The sequence below is a fragment of the Lithobates pipiens genome, unplaced genomic scaffold (assembly GCF_037356315.1).
Source record: "Lithobates pipiens isolate NorthernLeopardFrog02 unplaced genomic scaffold, aLitPip1_a1.2 Scaffold_10, whole genome shotgun sequence".
NCBI lineage: Eukaryota > Metazoa > Chordata > Amphibia > Anura > Ranidae > Lithobates > Lithobates pipiens.
The window spans coordinates 101,390,567-101,414,053 of NW_027507686.1; the positions used below are offsets into that span (position 1 = coordinate 101,390,567).

Consider the following 23,487-nt stretch of genomic DNA (forward strand, 5'->3'; position numbering starts at 1 on the left):
TGCAAATTCCAACGTGTAAATCGTTACATTAATGTTGTTGCACACGAAGACTGCTTACACTGACTGTTGATATGGATTTAAAAGCGGTACATTAATTTTCTGAAGCATATGGCAGAAAGACGGCTTACACTGCTTTTCTCACATTTTGCTGCGGTAAAAAGAAATGTTTTGTCACTGTGTTTTAACTGTGACAGTTAAGGTGGAGAAAAAGAAGTAATACAGTACATGACAGCTGATACTGGTTGAGCAATAAAACTGTTTTATTAAGATGTAAGACTAGTTTTATTCTCTACATATAGGCTTTTCAGAGAGTTGTATAATATAGGCGACCAATAGGACATTTAAATGGCTTAGTATTTTAGGGAGGAAGTATCGCTGTTTAAAGGTAAGAGATTGAAAGCTTAGCTTGAAAATGGCCGAGAAATAGTTGCGTTAGTCTAAATTTAAAGGATATGCCGGTACCAATGAGAAAGCTTATATTAGACTAGTTGATGTTTGCATTACACAATCCTATTATTATTATTATTATTAAGATCATAGTGCAGAGAGATACTCAGTTAATGTCAGAGATACTCGGTCAATGTCAGAAAAGCAATAAAACTGTTTACATCGTTAGAGAGCGATAGTTACATTACTCTTAGTATGTGCAGCATGTCTGGCATTAAAAAAAATAAAAAAAAATGGAGGACTTGATCCTCACATCACAAGGTAAACAAGAATTTTTTAAACAAACCTGAGACATCTGGAATACCTTTATATTCTCGCTGGAAGGATGTCGCCTGCTATCGCCTTAATGCTCTGATCTTTCCTTGACTGGCCCCTTGGACAGTGGCTGCCATCGTGTCTCGTCCCCTCTTCTCCTTTTCTTATCTTTCAACCCTTCTCTTTTCTGCCTTCCTCCCCTATCTCTCACCCCCTCCACCCCCTCTCTCTTTTGGAAAGAGTGGAAAATTGGGAATGACGGCCCCACCCCCCCTCTGGATGGATTATGCCGGAGGGACCTGGGGTTTGTGTGACCCTGGATCTTGGTACAGTACTTTATCCGTGCCTCGAATCATTGTGATTGATGGAAGGCAGACTCACAGTTGCGAATATACCTGTATCAAGTATTGTTCAGCTGCTTTTTGCTCTGTATTTCTCTGTTGCATTATGTACTCGGGGGACCGTCTTCCCCTATTTGGAGAAAAAATTTAATTTGAAAAAAAAAGAAGCCTACGACACCTGGTATTCCCAGGTGGTCTCCCATCCAGGCAGTAACCAGGCCCGACCCTGCTTAGCCTCCAAGATCAGATGAGATGGAACAGATTCAGGGTGATTTGGCCGTAGCCAATATCTTCAGGCACTCTCAACTCTCTTGACAAACGCCGGACATGCTGCTAATTTAAAGAGAGGCTAGTATATACAAAGATGTTAGTGTATATAGAGAGGTTAGTGTATAGAGAGAGTCGCGTGTATACAGATAGGACAGTGCATATAGAGAGACTAGTGTATACAGAAGACAGGCTTGGGTATACATCCAAGCTGACAGTGTATACAGAAGACTGGGTAGTGTATACAGAGATTCTAGTGGGTACAGAAGACAGGCTGGTGTATTCTAGCTAGTGTTTACAGTCTAGTGTATACAGAAGACAGGCTGTGGTATACAGAGGGTTTAGTGTATTACAGAGATGCAAGGGTGTACAGAGAAGCTAGTATATATAGAAGACTACAGCATACAGAAGAAAGGCTAGTGAATACAGAATAAAGGCTGGCTTCTACGGAGAGGCTACCACTACGGAGATGCAGAACACTATCTAGGGTATATAGAGAGGCTAGATTATACAGAAAGGCTAGTGCATAGAGTGAAGCTATTGTATATAGAAGCCTGGTTAGTGTATACAGAGAAGCTAGTGTGTACAGAAGAAAGGCTAGACAGGCTATAAAGAGAGATACGTTTTTACAGAAGACAGTTTGGGGTATACAGAGATGCTAGTTTATACAGAGAGACTAATGTATACAGACGACAGGCTAGGGCATACAGAAGACAGAAGACGGGCTAGTGTATTCAGAACATAGGCTAGTGTATATCGAAGACAGGCTATTGTATGCAGAAGACCGGCTAGTGTAAACATACTGGTGTATATAGAGAGGCTAGTGAATTTAGAGGGTAGGCTAAGTGATAACAGAAGACAATCTGGGCTATACAGAGACATCTCATCATTTCATCTAGCTCACATCTCTAATGGAGTTTGTCTCATTGCCATGTTATGCCTTTTCATTCTTATGCTAAATATAGATCACTACACGATTTTAATCATCCACATCAAGCATGCAATAAAACTATCATACATCAAAATAAACCATGTACTCTTTAGCTCTATTTTGCATATTTGTACCGGAACTGTGAGTATGTGACAGTCCTGACACACCATCCTGACTTATTTTTCTTTATTTCTTATTAGAAATGGAGAGTACTATCTCAAAATCCACTTAAATCTATTCACTTCCATGAGTTCTAGCGCTAATTGTACCTTAATGCAAAATGTTCACAAAACCATCCATTTGCTTCCAGACATGCTGCACATACTAAGAGTAATGTAACTATCGCTCTCTAACGATGTAAACAGTTTTATTGCTTTTCTGACATTGACCGAGTATCTCTGACATTAACTGAGTATCTCTCTGCACTATGATCTTAATAATAATAATAGGATTGTGTAATGCAAAGATCAACTAGTCAATCAATAAGCTTTCTTATTGGTACCGGCATATCCTTTAAATTTAGACTAACGCAACTATTTCTCGGCCATTTTTAAACTAAGCTTTCAATCTCTTACCTTTGAACAGCCATACTTCCTCCCTACAATATTAAGCCATTTAAATTTCCTATTGGTCGCCTATATTATACAACTCTCTGAAAAGCCTATATGTAGAGAATAAAACTAGTCTTACATCTTAATAAAACAGTTTTATTGCTCAACCAGTATCAGCTGTCATGTACTGTATTACTTCTTTTTCTCCACCTTACACGCTAGCTTTTCTGTATACGTTTCTGTATATATAATCTCTCTGTGTACACCAGCCACTCAATATAGACTAGCCTCTCTGTCTTCTGTATAATCTATATACACTAGCCTGCCTTCTTTTTACAATATTCTCGGTGTCCCAGCCTCTCTGCATACACTAGCCTCACTGAATTCCCCAGACTGTCTTCTGTATACACAAGCCTATCTGTAAAAAAAAATAGCCGGTCTTCTGCATACTCTAGCCTCTCTGTGTAACACAGTCTCTCTCTGGATTCCCTAGCCTACATCTCTGCATACCCAGGACCTTCCTCTGTATAATCTAGCCTATCTGTATACACTAGCCTGTCTTTTGTACAAATTAGCCCCTCAAGTATACCACAGCCTGTCTTCTGTATACATTAGACTGTAAAAACTAGCTAGAATACACCAGCCTGTCTTCTTTACCCAATAGACTCTCTGTATGCACTACCCAGTCTTCTGTATACACTGTCAGCTTTGATGTATACCCAAGCCTGTCTTCTGTATACACTAGTTTCTCTATATGCACTGTCCTTTCTGTATACTCTCGACCCTCTATATACATTAACCTCTCTGTATACACTAACATCTTTGTATATACTAGCCTCTCTTTAAATTAGCCTCTCTGTGTACCCCAGCCTCATTGTTTACTCTAGCATCTCTGTATACTCAAGCCTATCTACATACACGAGTCTTCTGTATTGTGTATTAACTAGCCTTTCTTCTGTATGCTGTAGTCTTCTATATATACCAGCTTCTCTGTACACCCTTGCATCTCTGTAAACACTGTGTAAACTAGCCAGTCTTATGTATACACTCGCCGACTGTATACACTAAACTCTCTGTATACCACAGCCTGTCTTCTGTATACACTAGACTGTAAAAACTAGCTAGAATACAGCAGCCTGTCTTCTGTACCCACTAGACTCTCTGTATACACTACCCAGTCTTCTGTATAGAATGTCAGCTTTCATGTATACCCTTTCTGTATACACTAGCTTCTCTATATGCACTGTCCTTTCTATATACACTCGACTCTCTCTATACACTAACCTCTCTATATACACTAACATCTTGGTATTTGTCTTTAAACTAGCCTCTCTGTGTACCCCAGCCTCACTGTTTACTCTAGCATCTCTGTATACTCGGGTTGAGAGTGCCCGAAGAGATCACCTATGGCCCCATCACCCTGAAAGCGCCCAATCTCGTCTGATCTCGGATGCTAAACAGTGTCGGGCCTGGTTAGTACCTGGATGGGAGACCGCCTGGGAATACCAGGTGCCATAGGCTTCTGTTTTTTTATTTTTTTATTTAGTAGTATATAAATGATCATATTGCATGGATATCAGAGCCAATGGTAAGAAGTCTGAGGAGAATAGCACGTGTACAGCTTTGCGGTCATATCAAGATGAGATTAAAGCTCCATCTCGTTGGGATCCTCTACCACTTAAAATATTATTGATACTAGCCCTGCTACCCTCGAAGAGTTTAGATATCCATAGATAGAGGAAGAGTATTGTGTAGTAGTCAAATGGGGTCGGAACATACCATTTTCTTTTCCCTTTTTTGAGTTAAGAAGGGAAATAGTAGAACTGAAAGGAGGGAGAAGGGGAAAGAGAAGATTGGGGAAGGAAATGGCAGAAAAGGAAAAGAAGGGGTAAGGGGGTGTCGTGGGTAGAGTGGATAGGATGGGGTCCCCTCCCAGGGAGCAAGAGACGCCCTCGGCTCACCAGCTCATCAGCTGTCCAACGTTTGGAACAGCGATCTCCAACGATCACCATGAGCTTACTATGTCTCGCGGAGGTATTCTTCCGAAAAGCGAAACTGGGTCCAGTAGAACCATCTGTTCCCATGCTCCTCCGTTTTATCCCTCATTGTGGCAGTCAGGTCTTCCATTCGTTCAATATCATTTACCCTTGCGAACCACTGGGTCACCATTGGAGCAGATTGCTCTTTCCACTGACTTGGGATGCAGGCCCTAGCTGCCTTGAGGAGATGTTTAAGTAAGGACTTATGATAACGCTTTCTCGACATAGGAGTTAGATTGAGAAGAACTGCTGCGGGATCATTGGCTAAGGAAATGTCTGTGAACTTGTGGATGAGTCTCAGGACAGGCTGCCCGAATGTTTGTAATTTAGGGCATTCCCAGAAAATGTGGAGAATGGTGCCAGCCTGTTGCCCACAGCGACAGCAGCGGTCAGATTGACCGGGGAATATTTTGGCCAACACCACCGGTGTACGATACCAGCGTGTGATCAGCTTATATGAGATCTCCTGATATTTACTGCAGAGTGACGACTTATGGGCGAAAAAGAGTATTCTGTCCTTCTGTGGTTTGGAGAATGTAGTTTGTAAGTCCCTTTTCCATTTAGCTAGGAAGGGTGGATCCGTGGAGGATTGTGCGTCTGTCAGGATTTGGAGGGAACCACGAATTGGGCCATCATCCAGGCAAAGTTCCTCGAAGGGGTGGAATTGTCTAGAGAAGAACGAATGGTTAGGTAGTGATCCGAGGAAATGGATTAGCTGTCTAGCTCTCCAGCTATCCAATGCAACAGGTACTTGCTCTAGCAGTATGGTCCCCGTGGGAATCAAGCCCGTGGGTCCAAGAAATAGGGCTGCTCTCAGAAGCCCTTTCGGGGCTTGCCTGGTAAAGGCCTGGTCAGACAGGCCCGGAGGGAATCTAGGATGTCCAATAATTGGGGTCATAGGAGAAGGGAAGTTAGTCAGGTGGGAAAGGTGAAAAAAACTATCCATCTCGGCGAGCGAGGGGCCAATTAACGGGTGAGTAGTCACACAGGGCTCCAATGGCCTCCCCGCCCAAGGCAGACCAGCCAGTGGAACCCGCGCCATCTCCTGCTCTAGCTTGACCCATAGCTTCAGTTCCCCATGCCGGTGTCTTATCACATATGGTCCCCCATCGGATAGTGTCCGCTGTGTACTGCGCATGCGCAGTACACAGCAACGCAGATTCCGAAAATTGCCGTTCAGCTTCGGAGATTTTCCGAAGCTTCGTCTGCTCCGTACTGCGTATGCGCAGTACGGCGCGGACACTATATCATGGCCGGACAGTATATGGCAGAACACCGGCACCAGTCAACCACCGGTGTCATGTGCGTCGCTGTGTAATATAGAGCAGGGTCCGGGAAGCCAATACCTCCCCGCAATTTCGGTCGCAATAGCATTGCCCTACCAATACGCATATGTTTTCTGCGCCAGAGGAACTTGATAAAGATTGAGCGAACCGCATGAAAGAAAGTCTGGGGTATTTTGATAGGTAAGGCTTGTAGTAGATACAGAAGTCGTGGCATCGCGTTCATCTTCAACACATTACAGTGTCCGAACCATGACAGAGCTAGTGGGTCCCATCTTTTAAGGTCCGCTGTAAGCCCATAGGCTTCTTTTTATGTTGTTGGCTTTGACCAATTTTTTTTGCTTGTTTCTCAAGGCGACCATCTTGGCGTTTGTCAAGAGGGTTAGGCGTGTCTTGAAGAGAACGCTTACGGCCACATCAACCTGAAAGCACCCGATGTCGTCTGATTTCAGAGGCTAAGCAGCATCAGGCCTGGTTAGTACCTGGATGGGAGACTCCCTGGGAAGACCAGGTGCCATAGAAGGATCTGGTCTGGTCTGGTTAGTCTCTTTTTTTTTTTTTTATTCTTTATTTACGGATTGCAGGTAATACAAAGACAAACTGTAAAAGACATAGATCCCTCAGTTTTCCAGGTTAACAAAAATACATAGTTAATACTTCGTGGGGGACCGGGGGAAACCTAACAACTTATGTCAGCAGCAGCCCCAGCCGTGGCTAGGCCACCACATTATCCCACTCTAATGATCTGGCACCCCAGTGTCTACTTATAAACCAGGGCAGTCCCCGGGGCGATCCCCCTCAAGGCCCAGACTGAGGGGCCTCTAACATCGGTCACCTTCATTCTATTGGTCAAAGAGCTCAGCCGGGACCACCCCGAGGGCCGCCAAACCCCTGGCTGGGAAATCGAGGGAACAAGACGAAAAGATCCTTGCAATCACCATGTATTTTAATTATACTTGGGAGTTAGGGGGTAGGGAAAGAGGGGGGAGCAAATGGGCAGGAGAAGGGGATGGGGGTAGAAAGAATGAAAGTTATAGGGGGCTAACAGTGCTACGAGGCAGACGGGGGAGAGAGTGAACCAGGGTGGTATACGAGAAGGGAGAGAAAGAAAGAGGACTCCGATAGGTTCCCACGGCCGGACCCTTCCCTCTATACACGTGCCAGAGCCTACAGATAGGATCTGTATGCGTCGGAAAACCTGAACAGGCTCCAAGACAACCAACGAGCAGTGTGCTCTTCCTGCCTGTCGCCTAACGCTGATGTGAGCTGTTCCATACGGTAGATGTCGCAAACTCTTGCAAACCAGTGAGACACCAGTGGAGCGGCCTGCTGTTTCCACATGCTAGGTATACATGCCCTGGCCCCACTCAGAAGATGTTTTAAGAGAGATTTATGGTACTTCTTGCTCGAGAGTGGGGTCAGATTGAGGATCGAGACACGTCTTGCAAACAATTTTGGACCTCAGGATAGCCTGCTTGGATCAAAGCGATATATGGTTTTACTAGTAGTACTTTTGTTAGTTATACTTCAATAATTTTATACTTCTGAATTTTATAACATCCTACTCCTTTAAATATGTCTCGATCCACTTGCGGTTGTTTGGTGGGTTGTTAGCCAGGATAGCTTGCCGTTTCTGATTGGTTGACCCCATCCGGGAGCTGTGATGTGCCTGTCGGCCCCCCCTCTCCCCCCTCATCCTCATCGGACTTGGGGGGAGGGGGTGCCGCCACAGCGCATCAGCGCCACGCATCCCGTGCCTGATGTGCGGCGCTCTATGGGCGCTGTTACATCTAGGCATGTGGGAGCTACGCTCGCGAGCGGACTGGGTAATTGGTGGTGCAGGCTGGCCGGGAACTTGATACACGACCCGCCTGGCCCCTCCCCTTTCCATGTTACGCGGCGTGACGTCGGTGGGCGGTCCTGGTTTGGCGTCTATATGGGCGTCCTCCGGGCGGGCTATGACACACAGGGCTTCACTCTACACTGGCTTTAGCTTAGATCAGGATCTCTTTCCTCTTAATCGCAAAATTTCATCTAGATATTCAGGTAACCACACTACTGTTTCCTGTGGCATCTGTCACATTTTCACTTCACTGACGTTAACTTGCTTCTTTCAACTCCCCTCCTTCTACCTTTTCTTAGGCATCAGCCTTTATCATTTCCTCAGTTCTCAGCACTGGTTTTTCCTTTTCTTTTTCATCAATCAGTCACCTTCTGGTGTTGAAAAAAATTTGTTGGGTCACCTCATTTTTTATTTTACACATAGGTTGCCCTGGTCTCATGCCCGCCCTGAGTGGGGCCCGTGGGATGCCTCCCCTCGATTGCCTGCCGCGGCTTCCGGTGGGAGACACTGTTAGATGGCTAATGCTGCTTGGCACCCCACTATCACTGCACAAACTCGAGTAAGTTGACCTGCATTTGGTATGGGGGTGTTTTATCCTACCCCTGCCCTTATGTATGATTATTTCATTTTCAAAAATTATACCAATATTAATATTTCTATCTTTAGATCCATCAAGTGCTGGCTCCTGACGAGTGGCCTTCTAGCCACGAAATGCATAGAGCTGCCATACCATTTGATACTTTCATACTCAGATAGCTTTGCCAGCTAACCTTATTATTTCACACAAAGATCCAAGAGGCCAGAGGTTTTGCAGGCATTACCTTTTATTATGGTTTTACCTTAAACATGTTTTTGGTGTACTTCGGAACATGATTGTCTTGCCATTATGTGTATACACAAGCTTGTATTCAAGATGTATTGTCTTACCCATGCATTATTTGAACGTATATGTACATTTCATACTTTGTTTGTATACCTTGGCAACCAATAAATCCTTATTATGATCACCAAACTAATCTACCGTAACCTTGTGCTTCATTCAAAGTCCCACCCCATTGTTCGCTCTCCCCTCTTGATGTGTACAGGGATGGAAATATGTGACCTTACCAGGCCACAATTTCATTTAAAGTCCCAAGGGATGGAAGAATTGACCTTACCAGGCCATACCTTCATCTAAAGTCCCTAACTCCAGTCCTCTTTTAAACTGATATTGAACGAATGGAAGACCTGACTGCCACAATGAGGGATAAAACGGAGGAGCATGGGAACAGATGGTTCTACTGGACCCAGTTTCGCTTTTCGGAAGAATACCTCCGCGAGACATAGTAAGCTCATGGTGATCGTTGGAGATCGCTGTTTCCAAACGTTGGACAGCTGATGAGCTGGTGAGCCGAGGGCGTCTCTTGCTCCCTGGGAGGGGACCCCATCCTATCCACTCTACCCACGACACCCCCTTACCCCTTCTTTTCCTTTTCTGCCATTTCCTTCCCCAATCTTCTCTTTCCCCTTCTCCCTCCTTTCAGTTCTACTATTTCCCTTCTTAACTCAAAAAAGGGAAAAGAAAATGGTATGTTCCGACCCCATTTGACTACTACACAATAATCTTCCCCTATCTATGGATATCTAAACTCTTCGAAGGTAGCAGGGCTAGTACCAATAATATTTTAAGTGGTAGAGGATCCCAACGAGATGGAGCTTTAATCTCATCTTGATATGACCGCAAAGCTGTACACGTGCTATTCTCCTCAGACTTCTTACCATTGGCTCTGATATCCATGCAATATGATCGTTTGTTTGTAACTATTTGTATCACACATTCTGTGAAGTTGCCTTTGCATTGTATGTCGCATACTACTAAATAAAAAAACAAAAAAAACAGAAGCCTATGGCACCTGGTATTCCCAGGCGGTCTCCCATGCAGGTACTAACCAGGCCCGGCACTGTTTAGCATCCGAGATCAGATGAGATTGGGCGCTTTCAGGGTGATGGGCCGTAGGTGATCTCTTCGGGCACTCTCAACCCTCTTGACAAATGCCAAGATGGTCACCTTGGGAAACAAGTGAAAAAAAAACAGGTCAATGTCAACAACATAAAAAGAAGAATACGGCACCTGGTATTCCAACGCCCTCTCCCATCCAGGTACTAACCCTTCTTAGCCTCAGAAAAGAGAAGAGATAGGGCTCTTTCAGGGTGATGCTGCTGTAAGCGATCTCTTTGGGCACTCTCAACCCTCTTGACAAATGCCAAGATGGTCACCTTGGGAAACAAGCAAAAAAAAAAAAAAGAATCAACGCCAACAACATAAAAAGAAGCCTACAATAACTGGTAATCCCAGGTGGTCTCCCATCCAGGTACTAACCAGGCCCGACTCTTCTTAGCCTCCAAGATCAGACGAGATTGGGTGCTTTCAGAGTGATGTGGCCATAGGCAATCTCTTCAGGCACTCTCAACCCTCTTGACAAACACCAAGATGGTCACTTTGGGAAATAAGCGAAAAAAAAACAGGTCAACGCCAACAACATAAAAAGAAGTCTACGACACCTGGTATTCCCAGGCGGTCTCCCATCCAGGTACTAACAAGGCCCGACTCTATTAGCCTCCAACATCAAACGAGATCGGGTGCTTTCAGGGTGATGTGCCCGTAGGCAATCTCTTCAGGCACTTTCAACCCTCTTGACAAACGCCAAGATGGTCACCTTGGGAAACAAGCAAAAAAATAAAAATAAGTCGGAAGCTAGAGACAATACGGCCCGAGTCCTCAATTTAATCCATGCGGCGCATGTACAGGGAAGGCCCTTGCTTATGTTGTCAACGGACGCGGAGAAGGCCTTTGACAGGGTGGCCTGGCACTTTATGCAGGCCACCCTGGAACATATAGGCCTTGGCCCCAACATGATGAGCTGGGTAATGTCGCTTTACTCCACGCCGTCGGCAGCGGTACGGGTGACCGAGGGGTGCTCGGACTCTTTCCCCATCACTAATGGGACGAGGCAGGGGTGCCCTCTGTCTCCCCTAATTTTAATTCTGACACTGGAACCACTTATGTGTCACGTTCGGAATGACCCGAATATTACTGGCATATCCAAACCCTCGGCACACCACAAAATTGCGGCGTACGCTGACAATCTAATTTTTTCCGTCTCCAATCCACACATTTTGCTTCCCAAAATACTTGCGTCTCTACAGCGACACGGCAGCCTATCAAACTATAAAAACAAATGCGCCAAGTCGGCTGTATTGAATATATCGGTCCCGGATGGTGAGGCCAAGAGGCTCCGCTCCTCTTTTCCATTCTACTGGGCTGAAAAATCTATACGTTAACTGGGCGTTGACATCGCAGCGGATTTAGCGCAATTGTACCTGCTTGATTTTGTCCCTCTCCTGGATAGACTGAAATCTGATTTGGGAAACTGGCATGCTTTAACACTGACCTGGTTCGGGCGCTGTAATGCATTCAAAATGATGGCCCTCCCTCGGATCTTATACATGTTCCAGACATTACCGATCCGGTTACCCCCAATTTTTTTCAGACAACTGCAGGTGCTGCTCCGGGACTTTATTTGGGCGCGCAAACCACCCAGAGCCCGTTTGCAATTGTTTGCCAGACCAAAGGACAAGGGGGGTCTGGGTCTCCCAGATCTCAGACAATACTACAGAGTGACTCTGCTAGCGAGAGTCGTTGATTGGCATTGTAATGGCCCACACAAGCAGTGGGTGGAGATGGAGATTGAGGATGGATCCATTCCCCTATTGACCTCCCCGTGGCTCCTGTCCTCCCTACCAAAAGACCTCAGAGGTCACCCCGTAGTGGGAGCTACGTTGGCTGTTGTGCGGAGGTTGTTCCGCTGCACACACATTGCTCCCCTGCCATCACCAATGACTCCGGTTATAGGTAATCCAGACTTCCCATCGGGATTTACCAACAAGAAACTGCGACAGTTGACAGTGGTGGGGAAACAGCGTCTGGGAGAGGTGTGGCCCACGGGAGGGCTCCCGACCACGTAAACTGTCGCCGAGCTTTCTGACCCTCCGCTTGACTTGTTTAGTGCTTATCAACTTCGTCACTTTCTTCTGGCCATACAAAGGGCCCCCTACACTCCTAGAGACCTGACACCCTATAAATCCATCTGTCACAAAAGGGAACCTGTGCGACACACCCTCTCCCTAATGTACAACCTATTGAGTAGTCAGGAGGAGGAGTCGACCCCCACCATTTATCCACAAATGGGAGAGGGACTTAGGCATCACATTTACCCCACAACAGATAGGGAAGATCCTGACCTTAGTACATAAAGCTTCCATCGCAAACCAATATCAAGATACAAGATAGTCTCACGCTGGTATAGAGTCCCATACCTTCTGAATAAAATGGATAGATCGATCCCGGATGTTTGTTGGAGGTGAAATTCAGATATGGGGACCATGGGACACCTTTTCTGGGCATGCCCGACCTTGAGGAACTTTTGGCTTCCCAGTAGCGTGCCTTCTACACTTGACCGAACAGCCTGTTCGAAAATACAAAAAAACCCTCACGATGCAACTCCTGAATGCCGCCCCGGCCTGCATTCCCGCACTGTGGAGGCAGCCTCAGCCCCCATCCAAGGTGCTGTGGTATTCCAAAGTCAATCATATTCTCCGGATGGAAGAATTGACCGCCACCCTTCACAACACTGAAGAGGCATTTAGTGTTACATGGAGGCCCTGGAGGTATTTTACTGGTACTCGAGACTACATTCGGGAGGTGAGCAGTGCCTCCGTCCCAGAAAACGACTGAACATCTAACGTTTACCTACGTAGGCCATGTCTGCCCTGGGTGGCATTCCCCCCCTTTTTTTTTGTCTTTATTTTTCTTTTTTTCCCCGTCGCCATCCCCCCACCTCCTCTCTCTCCGTCTTTGCACTCTCTTCTTCCCCCGTCCTCCCTTTTGACTATGCCTTGTCTCCTTACTAGCCTTCGGGACCCAGAAGAACCCCAGGGTTCTGGACATGACCGGCTCATATTTTGCTCTGGTTCACGTAGGTCATGATAAGCTGGCTCACTGTGGTCCCAGTTGTTCTCCATGATTACATTTGTCCGAACGGAGCTGCACTAGTTATACTGTACTACATGTCGGAGGTGGGGTTTCTCTATTTTCTGCATGAAACTGTAGGACTCCCCTCTGAGAACAAAGAGTTATTTGGCTGCCTATTTTTTGTTAGCATGTAATTGTGACCCTGGGTCATGCTGTATGGTTGACTGTTATATTTATATTGTTCTACTTATACTTAATAAAAGAATAAAACAAAAAAAAAAAATAAGTCAATGCCAACAACTTAAAAAAAAGCCTATGGCATCGAGAAATCCCAGGCGGTCTCCCATCCCGGTACTAACCAGGTCCCAACCCTGCTTAGCCTCTGAGATCAAATGCACGCTCAACCCTCTTGACAAACGCCAAGATGGTCACCTTGGGAAACAAACAAAAAAAACAAGTCAACGCCAACAACATAAAAAGAAGCCTGCAGCATTTAGAAAACCCAGGCGGTCTCCCATCCAGGTACAAACCAGGCCCAACCCTGCTTAGCCTCTGAGACCAAACGAGATTGGGCGCTTTCAGGGTGTTGTGCCCGTAGGCAATTTCTTTGTGCACTCTCAACCCTCTTGACAAATGCCAAGATGGTCACCTTGGGAAACAAGGGAAAAAAAACAGGTCAAAGCCAACAACATAAAAAGAATCCTACGGCATCCGGTATTCCCAGGCGATCTCCCAATCAAGACACTAACCAGACCAGATCCTTCTATGTCACCTGGTCTTCCCAGGCAGTCTCCCATCCAGGTACTAACCAGGCCTGATGCTGCTAAGCCTCTGAAATCAGACGAGATCGGGTGCTTTCAGTGTGATGTGGCCGTAAGCGTTCTCTTCAAGACACGGCCAACCCTCTTGACAAACGCCAAGATGGTCACCTTGAGAAACAAGCGAAAAAAACAGTTCAAAGCCAACAACAAAAAAAGAAGTCTATGGCACCTGGTATTTCCAGGCGGTCTCCCATCCAGGTACTAACCAGGCCCGACACTGTTTAGCCTCTGAGATCAGATGAGATTGGGCGCTTTCAGGGTGATGGGGCCATAGGTGATCTCTTTGGGCACTCTCAACCCTCTTGTTAAACACCAAGATGGTCACCTTGGGAAACAAGCGAAAATAAACAGGTAAACGCCAACAACATAAAAAGAAGCCTACGGCACCTGCTATTCACAGATGGTCTCCCATACAGGTATTAACCAGGCCGTACACTGCTAGGCCTCCGAGATCAGATGAGATTGTGCACTTTCAGGGTGATGTGGCCATAAGTGTTCTATTTAGACACTCTCAACCCTCTTGACAAATACCAAGATGGTTATCTTGGGAAACAAGTGAAAAAAAAAAGGTCAACGCCAACAACATAGACCCTGGCGGTCTCCCATCTGACCCAGACCCTGCTTAGCCTCTGAGATCGGGTGCTTTCAGGGTGATGTGACCTCAGGCGAACGCTTTGGGACATACTCAAAACTCTTGACTGATGCTAAAATGGTCAACTTGGGAAACAAGCGAAAGAAAAACAGGTCAAAGCCAACAATATAAAAAGATTCCTACGGCACCTTTAATTAGGTACTATCCAGGCCGGACCCTACTTAGCCTCTGAGATCAGATGAGATCGGGGCGCTTTCAGGGGGATGTGGCCGTAGGAGATTTCTTTGGGCTCTCTCAGCCCTCTTGACAAATGCCAAGATGATCACCTTGGGAAACAAGCGGAAAAAAAAAACATGTCAACGCCAACAACATAAAAAGAATGCTACGGCACCTAGTATTCCCAGTTGGTCTCCCATCCAGTTACTAATCAGGCCCGACAATGCTTAGCCTCCGAGATCAGACAAGATCAGGCACTTTCAAGGTGATGGGGCCATAGGCGATCTCTTCGGGCACGCTCAACCATCTTGACAAATGCCAACATGGTCATCTTGGGAAACAAGCGAAAAAAACCAAGTCATTGCCAACATTGGAGGCTAAGCAGGGTTGGGCAATCAGTTTCCTTGCCTGAAATAGGCATCTCAGAACTGCCATCTGGCTACTTCCCGGGTTTCCAACTCCTTCAACTAATCCCAGGAGACAATACTTCGCCTCCATCCTGGTGGAGGTTCCAACCACCCGATCAATGGTTCCTGTCACCTCTGTCCAGTAGCGGATCAACTTCGGGCATCTCCAAAACATGTGCATCATGTCTCCCCCCATGTTCCCGCACCGGGGGCAACTTGCGTCCGGCCGTTCGGCCAAACTGAAAAAGTTTACGAGGAGCATAATAGGTTCTATATAATAAGAACAGATGTGACATCCTGTGTGAGGAGAGCCACAATTCACCACAGGCAGGATTCCTGTGGCCAATTATAGCTCAGGGGGGTTTAGTACACACCCCATACTATATAAGTCCTTGTATAGTGTGTTGCGGTGGTCAGGGAAAGAGGACGATAGGCAGGGACAGTGTCTTTACTGCTTGGGAACCTAGCACTGTTACAGTGGGTGTTATGTGCCTCCTGCACAGTACACACCTGAAGCTACCCTTTATTACTGGTGTTCAATTTCTGCAATACATGCATCTGCAGTGCAGAAGTTAGAGTCGGTGTTGTGTGCCTCCTGCACAGTATACACCTTATTGCTGGTGTTCTGTTTCTGTAATACAGGAACCTAGTACTGTTACAGTGCTAGTGTGTACAGAGAAGCTGGTATACAGATAGGACAGTGGATATAGAGAGACTAGTGTATACAGAAGACAGGCTTGGGTATACATCCAAGCTGACAGTGTATACAGAAGACTGGGTAGTGTATACAGAGATTCTAGTGGGTACAGAAGACAGGCTGGTGTATTCTAGCTAGTGTTTACAGTCTAGTGTATACAGAAGACAGGCTGTGGTATACAGAGGGTTTAGTGTATTACAGAGATGCAAGGGTGTACAGAGAAGCTAGTATATATAAAAGACTACAGCATACAGAAGAAAGGCTAGTGAATACAGAATAAAGGCTGGCTTCTACGGAGAGGCTACCACTACGGAGATGCAGAACACTATATATAGAGAGAGGGTATATAGAGAGGCTAGATTATACAGAGAGGCTAGTGGATAGAGTGAAGCTATTGTATATAGAAGCCTGGTTAGTGTATACAGAGAAGCTAGTGTGTACAGAAGAAAGGCTAGACAGGCTATAAAGAAAGACAGTTTGGGGTATACAGAGATGCTAGTTTATACAGAGAGACTAATGTATACAGAAGACAGGCTAGGGCATACAGAAGACAGAAGACGGGCTAGTGTATTCAGAACATAGGCTAGTGTATATCGAAGACAGGCTATTGTATGCAGAAGACCGGCTAGTGTAAACATGCTGAAGAAAGGCTAGTGAATACAGAATAAAGGCTGGCTTCTACGGAGAGGCTACCACTACGGAGATGCAGAACACTATATATAGAGAGAGGGTATATAGAGAGGCTAGATTATACAGAGAGGCTAATGCATAGAGTGAAGCTATTGTATATAGAAGCCTGGTTAGTGTATACAGAGAAGCTAGTGTGTACAGAAGAAAGGCTAGACAGGCTATAAAGAAAGACAGTTTGAGGTATACAGAGATGCTAGGTTATACAGAGAGACTAATGTATACAGAAGACAGGCTAGGGCATACAGAAGACAGAAGACGGGCTAGTGTATTCAGAACATAGGCTAGTGTATATCGAAGACAGGCTATTGTATGCAGAAGACCGGCTAGTGTAAACATGCTGAAGAAAGGCTAGTGAATACAGAATAAAGGCTGGCTTCTACGGAGAGGCTACCACTACGGAGATGCAGAACACTATATATAGAGAGAGGGTATATAGAGAGGCTAGATTATACAGAGAGGCTAATGCATAGAGTGAAGCTATTGTATATAGAAGCCTGGTTAGTGTATACAGAGAAGCTAGTGTGTACAGAAGAAAGGCTAGACAGGCTATAAAGAAAGACAGTTTGAGGTATACAGAGATGCTAGTTTATACAGAGAGACTAATGTATACAGAAGACAGGCTAGGGAATACAGAAGACCGAAGACGGGCTAGTGTATTCAGAACATAGGCTAGTGTATATCGAAGACAGGCTATTGTATGCAGAAGACCGGCTAGTGTAAACATGCTGGCATGCAGAAGCTTCTGCATGCCAGTGTATATAGAGAGGCTAGTGAATTTAGAGGGTAGGCTAAGTGATAACAGAAGACAATCTGGGCTATACAGAGACATTTCATCATTTCATCTAGCTCACATCTCTAATGGAGTTTGTCTCATTGCCATGTTATGCCTTTTCATTCTTATGCTAAATATAGATCACTACACGATTTTAATCATCCACATCAAGCATGCAATAAAACTATCATACATCAAAATAAACCATGTATTCTTTTGCTCTATTTTGCATATTTGTACCGGGACTGTGAGTATGTGACAGTCCTGACACACCATCCTGACTTATTTTTCTTTATTTCTTATTAGAAATGGAGAGTACTATCTCAAAATCCGCTTAAATCTATTCACTTCTACCGCTAATTGTACCTTAATGCAAAATGTTCACAAAACCATCCATTTGCTACCAGACATGCGGCACATACTAAGAGTAATGTAAACATCGCTCTCTAACGATGTAAACAGTTTTATTGCTTTTCTGACATTGACCGAGTATCTCTGACATTAACTGAGTATCTCTCTGCACTATGATCTTAATAATAATAATAATAATAGGATTGTGTAATGCAAAGATCAACTAGTCAATCAATAAGCTTTCTCATTGGTACCGGCATATCCTTTAAATTTAGACTAACGCAACTATTTCTCGGCCATTTTCAAGCTAAGCTTTCAATCTCTTACTTTTGAACAGCGATGCTTCCTCCCTACAATATTAAGCCATTTAAATGTCCTATTTGTCGCCTATATTATACAACTCTGTTAAAAGCCTATATGTAGAGAATAAAACTAGTCTTACATCTTAATAAAACAGTTTTATTGCTCAACCAGTATCAGCTGTCATGACAAATACACGTTTCCACTGTTTGACTCTATTTTCTGTATTACTTCTTTTTCTCCACCTTATCTGTCACAGTTTAAACACAGTGACAAAACATTTCTTTTTACCGCAGCAAAATGTGAGAAAAGCAGTGTAAGCCGTCTTTCTGCCATATGCAACCATCTCTCGCTACCTCTATGCAATAGGATTCTCTTTCCAGTGGAAACGGAAAACAGTCAGTGTAAGCCGTCTTCGTGCGCAGCAAAATTAATGGAACGATTTACACGTTGGAATTTGCAAGCTACGTCAATTTACTGTTAAATAGAGTACCTTTGCATTTATCCCTTGACTTTGCTACTATCCCTTGATCCCTTTTGTGTATTCACTATATCTCGACCTATACATACTGCCTCAAAATTTTCCTAATTTGTTTTGCTATACTTATTATTATTATTTTATAGAGATTACTATCTCTAAATCATTGTAACAAGTTATAATGTCTACAGCTAATTTTACGTTAAAGCAAAAGTCACACAAAACCATCTTTTTAAAACCTTTTACACACTGCACATTAAGATTAATGCAACCATCTCTCGCTACCTCTATGCAATTGGATTCTTTTTCTGACTCTATTTTGTGTATAACTTCTTCTCCACATTAACTGTCACACTGATAACCATTTGTAACACATAACACTTGCAACACATTTTTTAACAGCGGCAAAATGTGAGAAAAGCAGTGGGACGGTTTACTTGATTGCAAATCAGTAGCAAGGCATAGCAATACAGTTTGATTACATTAATAACACATAATGCAACTATTTTACATTCATTTTACATTCACATCATGCATACATCCTAATGTAAGCTGTCTATCACTATTAATGTTCATGGTTACTGATACATTATGCCGATGACCAGTGGAAACGGAAAACAGTCAGTGTAAGCCGTCTTCGTGCGTAACATAATTAATGGAACTATTTACACGTTGGAATTTTCAAGCTACGTCAATTTACTCTTAAATACCCTTTAGCTGCTTAGCTCACACTTTGCTGTATGTAGCCGCGTTTACATGTAAGTAACCAATGGGGATTGACATTTCATGTCCATCTCACATCTCTAATGCAATTTGTCTCTTTGCCATGTCATACTTTGCCAGTTATTATACTTTCTCATCCGATAGAAACCTAGGCGTTGCTGATATTTCATGATTACAGCAATCATCTCATCTAATTGCTATTCCGACATTCTGCCTTGGTATTTCTTTGCAACGCTCTATTGAACAATGTAAAGGTAAGCTAGATATTTTGTGTATTTCCACTTAAACTCGACCTGTATATACTGTCTCAATATTATCTTTTCTAATTTTGCTAAATTAGATTATAGAGTTTGCTATGTCTAAATCCAGGTTACCTACTCACCTTTATTACGTATACTGCTAATTTTAGGATAATACAAAACCATCTTATTGCTTCTTTACACGCTGCACATATTAAGAGTAATGCAATGCTACCGTGAACAGTTTAATTGCTCGTCTCACATTTAGCTGGTATCTCTCTGCTATAGGAAACTGAATTTGTACTAGAACGATCACTCATCTAATATCAGTCCACTCAGTGCTACCGGGATAACTTTTACATTTAGAGTAATGAAATGATTTCTCAGTCATTTTGGAGCTACTGCAACTAACGCTTCCGATCTCATTTCGACTGCAATATATTTAGCTGCTTAGCTCACACTTTGCTGTACGTAGCCGTGGCGATTGGCATTTCAACTCTAATTCATATTCACATTTCTAATGCAGTTTGTCTTTTTGCCATGTCATCCTCTGTTAGTTATTATGCTTTCTCACCCTTGTGCTCCAATATTGGGGTATATTCACTACATGATTAAAGACACGTAATGAACTTGATTGATAAAAACCTACACACGTTGTTGCTGTTATTTCGTGTATTTCCACTTAAACCCGTTATAGTTATTTTGCTATATTTATTACTAGTATAAACAGATTACTATCTCTAAATCCTGGTAAACCATCTCACACTAAACCATCTAATTTCTACCTTAGCACATATTAACATATTAACATTTAGATCACTCATCTAATATCGTCTTTTCAGTGCTGCCGGAACATATTTTAAATTTAGAGTAATGCAACGATTTCTCAGTTTTATGAAGCTACTGCAACTAACGCTTTGAATCTCTTTCCTGATAAATAAATACGCTCTGCAATATTAAGCCATGTAAATTGTCCTATTGGTCTGCTAACAATGCTATATATAATAATACAAATCTTTTAAAAGCAATATCGTCTCACTGCAATACTTACACTCTGCATAATATATATGAATAATGCGAATAATGCTAATAATAAAGTCGTCTAAAACTCGGCTATAAGTAGAGAATAAAACTATCTTACATCAAAATAAACCATGTACTGCCAAACCAATAACGGCCAATTACTTAACGTCTATCAGTCAATGACTTAACAAAATAAACTTAGCACTCTTTTGCTCTATTTTGAATAGTTGTAGTTCTCCACATTAACTGTCACATTGATATCACCACTGACAACACACCACTTTTTAACAGCACCAAAATATGAAAAAAGCACTTTATATGTTTCAAAAGTAGTTGCATTAGCAAAAAATAAAGCCCTGTCTTCTTTACACGCTAGCTTTTCTGTATACATTAATCTCTCTGTGTACACCAGCCACTCAATATAGACTAGCCTCTCTGTCTTCTGTATACAGGTGCCCGTAATCTATATACACTAGCCTGCCTTCTTTTTACAATAGTCTCGGTGTCCCAGCCTCTCTGCATACACTAGCCTCACTGAATTCCCCAGACTGTCTTCTGTATACACAAGCCTATCTGTAAAAAAAATAGCCGGTCTTCTGCATACTCTAGCCTCTCTGTGTAACACAGTCTCTCTCTGGATTCCCTAGCCTACATCTCTGCATACCCAGGACCTTCCTCTGTATAATCTAGCCTATCTGTATACACTAGCCTGTCTTTTGTACAAATTGGCTTCTCTGTAGCTCTGTATACACGATCCTCACTGTCTACTCTTGGTTGTCTTTTGTATACACAAGCCTCTCTGTATACACTAGTCCACCGGTATACACTAGCAAGTCTGCATACACTAGCCTCTCTTTGCATACCCAGGACGTTCTTCTCTATAATCTAGCCTATGTGTATACACTAGCCGGTCTTCTGTAGACATTAGCCTCCCTGTATAAACTAGCTGGTCTACTGTATACACTAGTCCGTCTGTATACACTAGCAAGCTTGCATACACTAGCCTCTCTGTGTAACCCAGCCTCCATCTCTGCTTACCCAGGACGTTCTTCTCTATAATCTAGCCTATTTGTATACACTAGCCTGTCTTTTGTACACATTAGCCTCTCTGTATAAACTAGCCGGTCCTCTGTATACACTAGTCCATCTGTATACACTAGCAAGTCTGTGTAACCAAGCCTCTCTCTCTGCATACCCTAGCCTCCATCTCTTGCATAAACCAGGACCTTCTTCTGTATAATCTAGCCTATCTGTATACACTAGCCTGTCTTTTGTACACATTAGCCTCTCTGTGTAAACTAGCCGGTCTACTGTATACACTAGTCCATCTGTATACACTAGCAAGTCTGCATACTCCTGCCTCTCTGTGTAACCCAGCCTCGCTCTCTCTCTCTGTATACCCTAGCCTCCATCTCTGCATACCAAGGACGTTCTTCTGTATAATCTAGCCTATCTGTATAAACTAGCCTGTCTTTTGTACACATTAACCTCTCTGTATAAACTAGCCGGTCCTCTGTATACACTAGTCCGTCGGTATACACTAGCATCTCTTTATACATTAGCTCTCTGTATACCCAAGCCTCTCTGTATACACTAGTCCACCGGGATACACTAGCAAGTCTGCATACACTAGCCTCTCTTTGTAACCCAACTGCTCTCTCTGCATACCCAGGACGTTCTTCTCTATAATCTAGCCTATTTGTATACACTAGCCTGTCTTTTGTACACATTAGCCTCTCTGTATAAACTAGCCGGTCCTCTGTATACACTAGTCCATCTGTATACACTAGCAAGTATGCGTACTCTAGCCTCTCTCTCTGTATACCTTAGCCTCCATCTCTGCATACCCAGGACGTTCTTCTGTATAATCTAGCCTATCTGTATAATCTAGCCTATCTGTATACACTAGCCATCCATCTCTGCATACCCAGGACGTTCTTCTCTATAATCTAGCCTATTTGTATACACTAGCCTGTCTTTTGTACACATTTGCCTCTCTGTATAAACTAACCGGTCTTCTGTATTACACTAGTCCCCCTGTATACTCTAGCAAGTCTGCATACTCCTGCCTCTCTGTGTAACCCAGCCTCACTCTCTCTCTGTATACCCTAGCCTCCATCTCTGCATACCCAGGACGTTCTTTTGTATAATCTAGCCTATCTGTATAAACTAGCCTGTCTTTTGTACACATTAGCCTCTCTATATAAACTAGCCGGTCCTCTGTATACACTAGTCCGTCTGTATACATTAGCAAGTCAGTGTAACCAAGCCTCTCTCTCTGCATACCCTAGCCTCCATCTCTTGCATAACCAGGACCTTCTTGTGTATAATCTAGCCTATCTGTATACACTAGCCTGTCTTTTGTACACATTAGCCTCTCTGTATAAACTAGCCGGTCTACTGTATACACTAGTCCATCTGTATACACTAGCAAGTCTGCATACTCCTGCCTCTCTGTGTAACACAGTCTCTCTCTCTCTGTATACCCTAGCCTCCATCTCTGCATACCCATGACGTTCTTCTGTATAATCTAGCCTGTGTTTTGTACACTTTAGCCTCTCTGTATAAACTAGCCGGTCTTCTGCATACACGAGTCTCTCTTTATACCCTTGGATGTCTTTTGTATACACTAGCTGCTCTTTATACATTAGCTCTCTGTATACCCAAGCCTCTCTATACACTAGTCCGTCTGTATACACTAGCAAGTCTGCATACACCAGCCTCTCTGTGTAACCCAGCCTCTCTCTCTGCATACCCAAGATGTTCTTCTCTATAATCTAGCCTATTTGTATACACTAGCCTGTCTTTTGCACACATTAGCCTCCCTATATAAACTAGCCGGTCTTCTGTATACACTAGTCCGTCTGTATACCCTAGCAAGTATGCATACTCTAGCCTCTCTCTCTGTATACCCTAGCCTCCATCTCTGCATACCCAGGACGTTCTTCTGTATAATCTAGCTTATCTGTATACACTAGTGTATACAGACAGACTAGTGTATACAGAGGACCGACTAATGTGTACAAAAGACAGGCTAATGTATACAGATAGGCTAGATTATACAGAAGAACGTCCTGGGTATGCAGAGCGCTCAGCTTCAAGGTATGGCCAACGTGAGTAATATGAGGGACACTCCTCACCCCCGCCCCCACCTACCAGATATGAGTTTCATCCCCTTGCCCTCTCTGCCCCGGTCATCTGGTGGCAGTT

At 43.8% G+C, this 23,487-nt stretch overlaps 5 pseudogenes; 1 reads left to right on the forward strand and 4 right to left on the reverse strand.

Annotated features, from left to right (window-relative positions):
- Window positions 1-1,209: 1,209 nt before the first annotated feature.
- On the reverse strand, window positions 1,210-1,328 carry LOC143947812 (5S ribosomal RNA; annotated as a pseudogene).
- Window positions 1,329-4,194: 2,866 nt separating this feature from the next.
- On the forward strand, window positions 4,195-4,313 carry LOC143947591 (5S ribosomal RNA; annotated as a pseudogene).
- A 5,524-nt stretch (window positions 4,314-9,837) lies between these two features.
- On the reverse strand, window positions 9,838-9,955 carry LOC143943939 (5S ribosomal RNA; annotated as a pseudogene).
- Window positions 9,956-10,267: 312 nt separating this feature from the next.
- Window positions 10,268-10,386, reverse strand: LOC143955888 (5S ribosomal RNA; annotated as a pseudogene).
- A 3,560-nt stretch (window positions 10,387-13,946) lies between these two features.
- LOC143945337 (5S ribosomal RNA) lies at window positions 13,947-14,065 on the reverse strand (annotated as a pseudogene).
- Window positions 14,066-23,487: the final 9,422 nt, after the last annotated feature.